Below are 14426 nucleotides of genomic sequence, written 5' to 3'. Positions count from 1 at the left end.
TTATCTATATAATATTTAATATAAAACATTCAACAACACACGTCATATCAAAGATGAACATCAATGACTTTTTTTTTTATATTTGTTTTTTTTTTGTTGTCGTATTATAGACAAGGTATCGTCGTATCTTTCACAATGGGCGACCACTAATAAAAATAAAAATACAATCAATATTTTACTGTAACTCTGTCTGTTACGTCTTCATGCTTAAACGGCTGAACCGATTTAGATGAATTTTGGTATGGAAATATTTTGCGTCCCGGGAAAAGACATCATTCACCACTCGGAGCGACAAAATTGGGATTACAGTTTGTGTGACATAGGTGAAATTTCATAAAAAAACGTGCGCGTAAAGCCGCAGATACAACTAGTATAGAAATAAAATAACTACTCTTGTGATATGTTTAATTAGTACACTAACTAATTAATCACGGTGCGTGAATAAAACACTGTGTGTGTGTGTGTTAGATTACAGGCTGTTACACAAAACAATTAGTAATTACACACATACGCAAAGAAATGAATTATTCAAAACATAGTATCACATAACAGTGCCTTTGAAATCACGTGTCCAGTTTCAAACAATACGTCACGGTCTAAAGTCTCTATTTGCTATATGTGCCAAAGTTCAATTGAAATTCACGAGTATATTCTAAATCGTTCATTCACCATTGCGCAATTGGATTTCATATTTTAAATATAAAGGGATATCTTCATACGAATTCAAAGATCGAGCTCCGCGTCGCGATAAAATTACGCTGACACTCTGGATTCCGCCCACTCGTATAGAGAGCCATTACAGACAGACGTTACTGACATATTTTGTATGTGTTTTTTTTTATTAAAGTGCGGTATAACGAATGTTTTAAATGTAATATATTTTTGTACTAATGAACGTGTTATTTTCGTTTGTAATTAATAACGTTTGATTATTTTTTATGAATGAATTTCGTAGTCATATACTTTTGTAATATAATATTATAAATGAGGAGATGAATTAATATGTCACAGATTAATATATTTTTGACTAGTCAGTTTTTGGCGCGATTTCTAATATATCAAAAATAGCAGTTAAGAATATTTATCAAAAACAAAATAATAAATAATCAGCTCGAAAGAAAATTATCGTGTTCCACGCACCAATTCGCATTGGAGTGGCGTGGTGGATATCGCTTTAAATGTTTTCCTAAAATGGAGGCTTTAGCTTAGCAGAGGGATTTATATTTATAACAAAGGTGCACGAGCAAATAGGCCACTTGAAGTAGTCACCACTGCCCAACCATTCTTGTATAAAACCGTATATAATAGAAAGAGTCAGCTAGAAAGAGACAAAAATAAAGGTTAAATAAACCTTACGTATCGGTATCAACCAGTTTACTTTACTATTAGCCACGTGAAAGAACTTCCTTCCAAAAATAAAACAGTTTTCCCAACAGAGCTTAGTCAACCAGGCGGAAAATATCATAGTGTTCAAACGGGAACTCTAAATTAGTTGCGTTTATTTCCTGTCTATTGTAGTCTGATGGCATTAGGGTTGCCAGGCGCTTAAATAAATAAACCAGGACATTCCTGATATACATCAAGTACTGAATCAGATGTCTACATTGGCAGACCTAGATAGAACATCAATATGACATGAGAAAACCACGAATAAACAGTTCTTCCATCATATCTGATGTACAGGAACATGATAACTACCTTAAGGCCACTAGTGAAATATCAGAATATGCCGTACCAACAGACATGAATACTTATATATAGTAAAGTAACGGCTTGTAAATGTCCTGCGCTGGGCTGCTGCAGGTTGGGCGCTGTAAGACATCACCTATGCGCCACCAACCTTGGGAACGAAGATGTTATGTCCATTGTGCCTGTGATTACACTAGCTCACTCAACCTTCTAACCGGAACACAACAATATAGAGTACTGATGATGAGTGGGTGGTACCTACCCAGACGGGCTTGCACAAAGCCCTACCAAGAAGTAAGCATGTGGCCGAATTTCATTGATATTAGACACATGTCGAGCGCTGGGTGAATTAAGTTCATATACATATAGTGGTGCTTCCGTGGGTTTGAACCCGCAATCATCGGTTAAGATGGACGCGTTCTAACAACTGGGTCATCTCAGCTTACATACATAACTATTGTTCAGTACAAGGATTCCCTATGATATTGAGAGAAGCCCTTATAGTGGTTCAATTTCAGCTCACGTATTTCTTGCTTCCTATTAATGCTATTATGAAACCGAATGGAACCACCATTTATAGCCAGTAACATCAAATGTACCTACACAATTAATAATTCATTGTATAACCACAATGATTCCATAAATATATTTAGCATTTTAGCATTAGCAGCCCGTAAATGTCCCACTGCTGGGATAAAGGCCTCCTCTCGTTTGAGGAGAAGGTTTGGAGCATATTCCACCACGCTGCTCCAATGCGGGTTGGCGGAATACACATGTAGCAGAATTTCGTTGAAATTAGACACATGCAGGTTTCCTCACGATGTTTTCCTTCACCGCCGAGCACGAGATTATAAACACAAATTAAGCACATGAAATTTCAGCGGTGCCTGCCTGGGTTTGAACCCGAAATCATCGGCTAAGAGGCACGCGTTCTAACCACTGGGCCATCTCGACTCTATAAAATGTATTTATCAATTCCAAAATTAAATGAGCCTTCGAAATATTAATTTAAGAATGTTCTTTGAACAGAGAATTAAATTTTATGTTTTCTATAAAACATTAAAAAATCACGAGTTGTTATTCGAAGATTACGGGTTCAAACTCAAAACATGACTGAATTTTTATGTGACTTATTTGGAAGATATTTAGTGCTGAGTTGTTAGTTAGGCTTTGTATTGATGGAGCTTGGTGTTATAAGCTCAAAACCTTATCTTTAAGCAGAAGAGCATTTTTTTTTTAATTATGTAAGTTCGCGCTTGACTGCTATCCCACTTAGTGGAAAGTGAATTTATAGTATAATGATGACCTCCGTGGTCGAGTAGTGTGTACACCGGTTTTCATGGGTACGCCACTCCGAGGTCCCGGATTCGATTTCTGGAGAGTCGATGTAGAAAAAGTTCGTCAGTTTTCTATGTTGTCTTGGGTGTCTGTGGTACCGTCGTTACTTCTGATTTTCCATAGTACAAGTGCTTTAGCTACTTACATTGGGATCAGAGTAATGTATGTGATGTTGTCCAATATTTATTTATTTATTTACAGCCTAAGGAACGTTGCTAAACTGTCATGGAATAGATAAATTCGTCTGAATTCGATTTGCCATATTTTTTACAATGTTTTGCCTTAACTACCGAGTACAAGAATTATATATAATAAATAAGTATAATAATAACGGATAAATTTTAGTTCAACTTTTGTTCTATCGTCATGAAGTTATCAATGATTATAAATTTGACCACAATGATTTCACAATTATATTTTCTGTTAATCTATCGAATAAATCTTTTGTTAGAATTACTAAAGGTATAATAATTGTAATTAAATTATAGTAACTAAATCTTGAACATTTAATTTCCGAAAAGAATAGAAGTATTATTAAAACAAGGATTTGGCCAGTTACTGGCGCGAGTAAATAGCACGTTCCTCACACCGCCATTAAGCTTTTTGCTGAGAGCCGACGTCACTCAGCCCCACTTGAACGCGTGACAGCATAAGGTGTAGCCCACAAAGAAATGTAATTTAGAAAACATTTTACACATTACTGTACTAGCGAAACAGGACTGAGTTTGATTAAAAATGTTTATTTAAATTAGAAGGATTTACCAAAGTATCTCGTAGTGGCGTTTGGTCACGTTTTATAAACTCTATGCTTTTTCAAAATCCACAGCATACAATTATTAAGAGCTGAGATCTTAATCGAAGATTGTGGATTCAAATCCTGGTAAGCCTTTTTGAATATTAACGGGCTTAATTTGTGAGTGCATGCAAGATATACCACGCAAGTTTTACCAATTTTATTATGGTTATTTTTTTTAAATAATTTCTCATATCCAAGTGGACGCACCTTTATGCTTACAGAGACTTAGCGCACCTTTGTTTTTATGAGCTATTAACCAAAAAAAAGTTTTAAATGCGCATGCCAAAACAATGGTTAAGTGATATTCAAGATAAGTATATTATAGACTCGTATTTTCGACGGATAGCTCGTGTGTAGATTCCATACGATTTAGACTAGTGATACATTCTTTAAAAATATGTTTCAGGTTTAAGTATTATCGAAATAACGATATTTTACATACATTAACAGCCTGTAAATTTCCCACTACTGGGCTAAGGCCTCCTCTCCCTTCGAGGAGAAGGTTTGGAGCATATTCCACTACGCTGCCCCAATGCGGTTTGGTGGAATACACATGTGGCAGAATTTCGTTGAAATTAGACACATGCAGGTTTCCTGACGATGTTTTCCTTCACCACCGAGCACAAGATGAATTATAAACACAAATTAAGCACATGAAAATACAGTGGTGCTTGCCTAGGTTTGAACCGGAAGTCATCGGTTAAGATGCACGCGTTCTAACCACTGGACAATATCGGCTCTTTTTATAACATTATTATTCTGATTGAATAAAATATTAAAGTTTTATTTCCGATTAAAATCTTTCTAAAGAAATAACTGTTTCAAAACGATCCACTACTAACAAAAAAACATACTGACCCGTAGTGCATAGAATAAGAACGAATCCAAAGAAATACAAAGTGACGTTTACGTCCTTTAATAGCGTTTCCTTTGAAAGTTAAAAGAAATCAGTGCTCAATTAATTTCCTTAGCTTTTCGAATTTCCAATACGAAGAGTATCCAAGAAACAGAGAACAGGAAAATAAAATAAAAAGGAGCGTGGTACATTTCATTTAGTTTGATATTTTAAGTTGACCCCAATACTGCTTTATACTAAGTGTTTTCGACGTACAGCTACAGCGGTATCTACAGTGCTACAAAGCTACGGAGCTACGGAGCTACAAACGATTTATAAGCTACGAAATCTTATGAAAGAATAAAAATATCTTATAGATTTGCTATATTCGTAGTTATAACCTGTTTCCATCCGCGGTTTCAACGACTTGTAAATGGGTGGGTAAAAAAAAGGGGGTGCTGGGTCTCTCTTGATCGGTAGAGTAGTTAAGATATGAAAACGTAACTGACTAATTTATTTTAGCATAAAAATGGCGTCATATAAAAAACCTGATCATAGAAAAAAATTATATAAATAAGACAGAATTGTATATACTTAAGTCGAATTATTAGAAGACGAATTGGCAGACATTTTTCTTTAAGTTAATAAAGTGCTTTTGTTGTTTATAGACGAGTGAACTAGTTGAAATCGTCAGGGAGACATAACGCATTTCTCATTCTCTGTGTCTCTTATAATATAATAATAATAATAAAGTAAACAGAACATTTAAATTATATTGGTACAGAACTATAATAACAGATAAGACAATACATTATAATTGACCGGATATTACAGTTATAAATAAAAATAAAAATATAGTATTTATTATAGACATAGCAGTATGCAACACACATGATCTTCTTAATACACACACTAAAAAGATTTTAAAATACGTAGAACTGGCCCGTTGTTCCAAAAACCCTTTCGACTAACCCAAACGCACTGCAAATGCCCGCATCCACCATTACACTTATTCAGTTAGTTATTCTCAAGGCTTGCCGTCTCACACGTAAATTCCTTTCATCATCAAAGGCCCGTGTATCTGTTTTATTACCCCTTTAAAAGAAAGAAAAAAACAATAATAATAATAATAATAAATTGATATTCTGGAACAAGTTATAAACAAAACACATAATTGGAAAGCTACTGGATCTGATAAAATACACAACTACTGGTATAAAAAATTTACATATTTACATCCGTTGCTACTTTGTCATATAAATGCTTTTATAAAAAAACCGGAAATGATGCCTAACTACATCACATTAGGGTCAACATATATGATATCGAAAGACCGAACTGATTTAAAAAATCCTGCTAAATATAGACCCATAACTTGTCTCCAAACTATATATAAGATCATTACCTCTTGTCTTAGTCAATTAATTTACAGTCATGTGATCTCACAAAATATCTTAACGGAACAGCAAAAAGGATGTAGGAAGGGTAGTTTAGGCTGCAAGGAGCAGCTGACTATTGATGCAGTTGTTTCTAAGCAAGCAATCACCAAAAAAAGAAATATTTACACTATGTATATTGATTATAAGAAAGCATTTGATTCAGTACCTCATAGCTGGCTCATATACATACTTGAACATTATAAAATTCACCCGTTTATTATAGAATTTCTAAAAAATACAATGCTTCATTGGAGAACTACTCTCAAAATGTTTAATGGCAACCATAGTTTAGAAACAGAAACAATAGAAATCCGACGTGGAATATTTCAGGGCGATGCGCTGAGCCCCCTGTGGTTCTGCTTAGCTCTAAACCCACTATCTACACTTCTTAACAATTCCAACTTGGGTTATAGACTTACATGCAATAATAAAAGTTACACTCTTTCACACCTTCTCTACATGGACGACATCAAATTATATGGAAATAGTTTCAGTGAAATTAATAATCTTGCTGATCTCACAGAAAACTTCTCAATAAATATTCATATGGAATTTGGCATAGATAAATGTAGTATACAATCAATTAACAAAGGCAAAATTGAACAAAACTCATATTGCCTTCGAACTGGTGAAATAATAGAACCCGTAGATGAAATATCTGGTTATAAATATTTAGGCTTTAACCAAACTAAACAGATCCACGAGAAACAAACTAAGAAAATATTAGAAAAACAATTTAAATCACGACTGCATAAAATACCGAAAACACATCTAAATGCCCGAAACACTATAAAAGCAATAAATACCTATGTCATTCCAACATTAACATATTCATTTGGCATAATAGACTGGTCTAAAAGTAATTTAATTAAGTTCCAACGTCTTATAAATACAACACTAACAAAATATAGAAAACACCATCCACGATCTTGCATTGAACGGCTAACGCTACCGCCAAAAGAAGGTGGTAGAGGCCTTATCGATATCAAAAATCTCCATAACTCCCAAATTACCTCTATACGTGCATTCTTTCATCACCAAGCCACTAAGACCCCACTCCATTATGCTATAGTTCATGCAGACATAAAACTCACTCCTCTCAACCTTAAAGACCATACCAAACAGAAAAATGAAGTAGTTGTCTCCACAGAAGAAAAAATTAACACCTGGCTACAGAAATCACTTCATGGGAGACATCGCCGCGATTTGATGGACCCAGTTGTAGACAAGATAGCGTCTAACATGTGGCTCAAACGCGGTGATCTCTTCCCTGAAACAGAGGGTTTCATGATGGCAATCCAGGATCAAATCATACATACCAGAAACTATAGAAAACACATCATCAAAGACCACACACTACAATCGGACCTTTGCCGACACTGCCGCAATAGCTCAGAAACTATACAACATATCACAGGAGCATGTAGTTCAATAACACAGACAGATTATAAACATAGACACGATCAAATAGCTGCCATTGTTCACCAATACCTAGCATTCAAATACAAACTCGTCAATGACAAAACTGCTTATTATAAATACAAACCAGACATCATCCTCGAATCACGTGATTTTAAGTTGTATTGGGATAGGACTGTAATAACTGATAAGACTGTGCACTTTAATAGACCGGACATTATGTTACATGATAAGAAAAATGAGACAGTATACCTTATAGATATCGCTGTGCCTAATACTCATAACATAGTTTCAACTTTCACCGAAAAAATTGCCAAGTATACTGATTTGTCTATCGAAATTAAATCTCAATGGAAAGTAAAAATCGTAAAAACTATACCCATTATCATTTCATCAACTGGAGTCATTCCTCAATCACTTTTCTCCAGCTTACAGGCGCTTGGTATTCACAAACTCACTTTTATTTTATTACAGAAAGCAGTTATACTCAATACATGTAGAATTGTTCGGAAATTCTTATCTAATAATTAGGTAGTCCTAACCGTTTTTGTTTGGACAAAATCCCGCAAAAACGGAAAATAAAACCTCGATAAAACGAGAGCATTGAAAAAGTAAAAAATATAATAATAATAATAATAACCCCCCCATGGGACCACCTTGCCGTGGTGGGGGGGCTTAAGGGAAGGGACGAATGGTCATCAAGAACTTAACCATATATACCCTGTTAATAAACGAAACAGGAGATACATAAATTTAATAGCTGCTAATACCTTGGCTATGCCCTTCACAACTAACGGTCCCAAACCCAAAACCCAAATGGAGATGAGTAAAAAAGAATACAATTTACGGCCGCTTCCCGGGGTTCGCCGGGGCGCATCTGGAGCCGATGCTGGATGCTACAGCATGCGAACCATCGGTGGTGAGGAGCTGAGCAGGCGGGCACTCATCAACAAAATTGTTACAGCCGGTCGCTGTGAGTTGAACAGGCGGACTCACAACGTAGAAGCTACAGCCGATCCCTTGGGCAACGAAACAAATACCCCTTCGACTCGCCCCCAGCATATGACCCAAGCAGAACACGAAAAGGATTCCGATATGCTTAACGATATAATTTCAGCTTCACCTTCACCCTTCAACTCATATGAATCACCTAGTTCATCTCCACTTTCATACCAGGTTTCATCAAGATCAAACACAATTTCACCTATGTCTGTGGATGTTGTGCAGGAGGCACATGCTATTGAACCTGCACCCGCCACAGGTACAAATCGTGCGCGTAAAAGATGGTCAGACGAAATGAATAAATTCATCTGGCGCACGTACCTCATTGCTACAAAATTGAACACCAGTAAAATATACCTTGCTCATCTACACCACGAATTTTCACTAAAATTTCCTCAGATGCAGGCATCTAGACAGAGACTAGGTGACCAATGCCGAGCTATAGTCAGAAATAAATTACTTTCTCAAGAAATATTAGAACAAATAAAAGAAGAAGTAACAGAGAGCCTACAACAAACCAACAACCAAGATAGAACACAAAATATTCAAACTAATTTAAGCATGCAAATACACAATAGCCACCAACAAGGTATAAAGCAGAGAAGAAGATGGACCACTGAGTATAATGAAACCATTATTAGAAACTACTACACAATTACAGAATTAGAAGCAAATAGATCAGCTTACCGTCAACCCCTTCATCAAGCGGTAATCGCAGAACACCCGGAATTATCAGAAGTAAGTGAACAGCGAATATCAGATCAGCTTAGAGTTATTTTAAATAACAAAATGATTAGTGATCAAAAACTTAAAGAAATCCGTGAAAAAATATCAAACGATCTTCGTTTGCGTCGTAACCATCTTGAAAATACTTCACAACACTTGACTATACCACAAAATACGGCATCCGCAGAAAACAACAACCACCCACATATATCACCACAAACACAACCAATACTAGACATCTCTACAATAGCTGAACAGGACCAAACCCCTAATTATCTAGATGTGGAAAAAATTAAAAAACAATACAACATTACATTAGAAAAATTTCAAAACACCAACCCAATTAGCCGTCCCTACATACCAAAACAAAACAGCTCAAGAAAACTAGCCCAAATTATTAATATCATTAACACCAAAGTACTGCCTCAACATATTTCAGTCGAACAAGATTTTGTGACCACTCATACACTTATTTACTGTGCTGCCTACACAGCGGCTACCTGCAATGGAACTAACATTAAGGACATAACTAGCCAACCTTGCCAACTCCAGAAAAGAATACCCGCATGGCAGAAAAGGTTACAGAAAAAGATACAGAATCTCAGAAGAGACATCGGAAGACTCACAGAACATATTAACGGCAATAGGACAAATAGGCTTACCTTACTAGTAGAAGCGATAAAAAATAAATACAAAATACACTCTCAACATGAAGAACCTAACTCTAGTAACGAACATTTTCTTGACACCCTCAAACAAAAACTAAATGCCGCATCTAGTAGGCTGAAAAGATATTTAAATTGCACTCTTAGAAAATCACAAAACACACAATTCTGTAATAATGAGAAAAAGTTTTTTAGAATCTTATCATCTGCCACACAACGCAACACTAATACAAATACACAAGACATAACACCACCACCAGCCAATGCAATACATACTTTCTGGTCTAACATATGGAGTGATCCAGTATGTCACAATACAGACGCTGCGTGGCTAGATACAGACCACGAAGTAATTAATTCTATCGAACCTATGAATTTTGAACATATATCTGTAGAAGTTTTCATGCGAGTACTCAATAAGGCGAACAACTGGAAATCACCTGGTAGTGACCATATACACAACTATTGGTATAAAAAGTTCACATCAACCCATTCATTACTACACAAACACATGAACAATTTCATTCAAACACCAAACATAATGCCGCACTTTGTTACACAGGGCCTTACCTTCATGATACCAAAAGACACTGACCATCAAAATCCAGCTAAATATCGTCCAATTACTTGCCTGCAAACCATTTACAAAATACTTACAGGATGTATCACTGAACTCCTACACGAACATATTGCCGCTAACAATATTCTTGCTGAAGAACAAAAAGGATGAACGAAAAGGTAGACAAGGTTGCAAAGAACAGCTCGTAATAGACTCAGTAACAATGAAACATGCTATTTCTAAGAAAAAAAATATTAATACCATGTATATAGACTACAGGAAAGCTTTTGACTCCATACCACATAGCTGGCTTCTTTATGTATTACATCACTATAAAGTTCACCCACAACTTATTTATTTCCTTGAAAACTCTATGCAAAACTGGAAAACAACTCTTAAAATCACGGGACATGCTAATACTGAAACACCTGACATCTTAATACGACGAGGAATCTTTCAAGGCGACGCCCTTAGCCCACTGTGGTTTTGCCTAGCGCTAAATCCTCTCTCAAATATGCTCCAAAAATCCAATCTCGGCTACATTATTACCACTCCACACAAAGACACCACTCTCACACACCTCATGTACATGGATGATATTAAGTTATACAGTAACACATTACAATCACTACATCACCTTGCAGATATCACCCAAACTTTCTCAAAGGACATACACATGGAATTTGGAATAGAAAAGTGTAAAACATTTTCGGTCAAAAATGGAAAAATCGTCCCAAAAAGCTACATGTTAGAATCAGGAAATATTATTGAACCTTTAGAAGAAGAAACTACTTATAAATACTTAGGCTTTCAACAAGCTCGGAAGATTAACCAAAAAGAAACAAAAAATAGCCTTAAAACTAAATTCAAACACCGCCTAAATATCCTTTTCCGATCTCAACTCAACTCCCACAATTTATTTAAAGCAATAAATAGTTACGCAATCCCAGTACTTACATATTCTTTCGGCATAATTAATTGGTCCCAATGTGAGCTCCACAACCTTCAACGTATCATTAATACTACTCTAACTGCCCACCGAAAACACCATCCTAGATCTTGTGTCCAAAGAATGACTCTACCCAGAGGTGAAGGCGGACGAGGCTTAATAGATATAGTCAATCTGCATAACAAGCAAATTACATCCCTGAGACACTACTTCCATCAACGCTCAGAATACTATCCACTTCATGAAACAGTAACGCTCGCAGACAAACGCTTCACCCCACTAAACCTTAAAGACCGACATCCGCAAAAAAACGAACGGATTACTGACATGAACGAAAAAACTGCTTTATGGAGACAGAAATCCCTTCATGGAAGACACCACCACGATTTACAGCAATCACATGTTGACAAAGCAGCGTCAAACGCTTGGCTGAGGCGTGGTGAACTGTTCCCAGAAACGGAAGCTTTTATGTTAGCGATCCAGGATCAAGTCATTGATACCCGGAACTACCAGAAGCACATAATACGCACCTCTAATCTTCAATCAGATGCATGCCGACACTGTCATTCTAATCCTGAAACCATTCAACATATAACTTCTGCTTGCCGAGCCCTTGCACAAACTGATTATAAACATCGACACGACCAAGTGAGCGCTATTATACACCAACATCTAGCACACAAGTATAATTTTATAGATAAGAAGATCCCATACTATAAATACAAACCCGACACCATACTAGAAAATAACAGATACAGGATATACTGGGATAGAACCATAATCACAGATAAAACAATACATTTCAATAGACCCGATATCACACTACATGACAAAATTAATAAAACTGTTTATCTTATTGACATAGCTATCCCTAACACTCACAACATACAGTCGACAATTTCGGAAAAGCTTAGTAAATATCAAGACTTAGCAATAGAACTGAAACGTCAGTGGCGTGCAGACACCATTCATATTGTTCCCATAGTCATCTCATCAACTGGGATCGTACCTAAAAGCCTACAACGCAGTCTCGATATATTACACATATCTCATCACACTAATCATTTACTCCAAAAGGCAGTAATCCTCAACACTTGCCGCCTCACCCGCAAGTTCCTTACGACCTCATCCATCTCAGCTGCCATTACCTAGCTCCTACTAGCGCTTGGCTACGGCCCGTGTGTGTAGGATTTAGTTACCTCATAAGAGAGAAAAAGTAAAATAACAATAATAATAATAATAATAATAATAAATCTTTATTAATTAAAAGAAGACATTGAACAGAGCAGTTTAGTTTTATTATTGGTTTATACGACGGTTTTTTTGGTATATACGGTTTTATAAAGAAAAATATTTAAAGTTACTGTTCTATAATTATGACTTTTATTTTCGATACATGATCATTTCTAGCGAAAGCAACTTTGTTTCAAACTGGCGCCCCACGACACCTCTCCGTTACTTTATCTATGTAGCTAAATAACCACGACTCTACTTCAGACGTAATATTTAAAAAAAGTAGAGTTGCACATGTATGTTTCCCAATTGCAACCAATTACATTCCGTATTGGTTGATTGGTCCAAATCTATTTGACACAATTATTAAAAGCCGATTTTCAAATAAAATCGACAATTTAAATATATATACACATATAAAAAGATTTCCAATATCGCTCCTCGCGTTGGCAAAAGTCAATTCTTGGTAATAAATATCGATAAAATAAAATGTCAATAAAATACTTGAAATAAGGTGACGAAAACATCCAATATGGCCGATAAAAAGTTTTTATGACGTATTTACGGTGTTTTGTTGTTCAGAATTCATCCCTGATCAGCTTTTTGTATTCATGGGAGGGATGCGTACTTATTTTATTTGATTTCCGTAGGAAATAAAAGACGCAGATCTTCGGCGAAATAAATAATAATAACATTGTTTATCTTTATAACAATTATTTTATTCATGAATTATTAACATTAAGTCCTTATTTTTATTTTTACATTAGCAGTCTGTAAATTTCCCACTGCTAGGATAAGGCCTCCTCTCCTTTCGAGGAGAAGGTTTGGAGCATATTTCACAACGCTGCTCCAATGCGGGTTGGTGGAATACACAATGTGGTAGAATTTCGTTGAAATTAGACACATGCAGTTTCCTCACGATGTTTTGCTTCACCGCCGAGCACGAGATGAATTATAAACACAAATTAAGCACATGAAAATTCAGTGGTGCTTGCCTGGGCTTGAATCCGAAATCATCGGTTAAGATACACGCGTTCTACCTACTGGGCCATCTCGGCTCGCACTGGGCCATCTCGGCTCCCATTTTATTTACAAATAAAAATTAAAAATAGGTACTATATAAGTCATAACCGCGAAATAATTAAACTTAAGGTCAACTATATCAAATTGTTCTTTAATTTTTATGTAATCTTCAACAAAGTCGGGTACTTTACCTCCTGTAGTTCCATCATTTAGGTATCATACTTTTCAAACAGATTTAAAATTTGAAATGCATTACGTTCATATATCTAAGCAAAAAATGTTGGGCCCTATTGGATCTCCTTGCTGAACATAGACATACATTAGAATTAATTGTATTTTCGCAAAAACGCCTTGAATATAAACTTAGGGTTAAATTTCAGGCAGATCAGAGAAGTCTTCGTTAAGCAAGGTTACCCCATCTAAGGAGTTAAAAGCATTTTTTACATCAACTTTTAGAAGTACCTTGACTTTATTTCCTTTTAGTACGAATATAATGTACTGCTGTTTCACAACCACCTTTACCTTCAATACCGAGTTGAATTGGTTGAAATTTTCTTTTTAAGATGGAAACTATGTGCCTTTTAGATTCCAAACGGCGAAATATGGTCCTGTTTAATTGTTTTTTTATAAAAGCAGAGTTCATAAAGGCGTGGTAAAAAGGAGAAAATCACCTTATTTGATAGCATAATCTATTGTATAGATTAGTTATATCGCGCAATAGGGCGCTGCCAGCGTCCCCGGCTGAAGCAATCC

At 35.8% G+C, this 14426-nt stretch overlaps 1 protein-coding gene across 1 annotated transcript in view; it reads right to left on the bottom strand.

Moving 5' to 3' along the window:
- The window catches only part of LOC125073445, a 244942-nt gene that overhangs the window by 45099 nt on the left and 185417 nt on the right, over nucleotides 1-14426 (bottom strand). The window lies entirely within an intron of this gene.

Source organism: Vanessa atalanta, chromosome 24 (assembly GCF_905147765.1).
Source record: "Vanessa atalanta chromosome 24, ilVanAtal1.2, whole genome shotgun sequence".
NCBI lineage: Eukaryota > Metazoa > Arthropoda > Insecta > Lepidoptera > Nymphalidae > Vanessa > Vanessa atalanta.
Note: the sequence above shows the minus strand (reverse complement) of the source record. Positions and strands in the feature narration are given on the sequence as shown.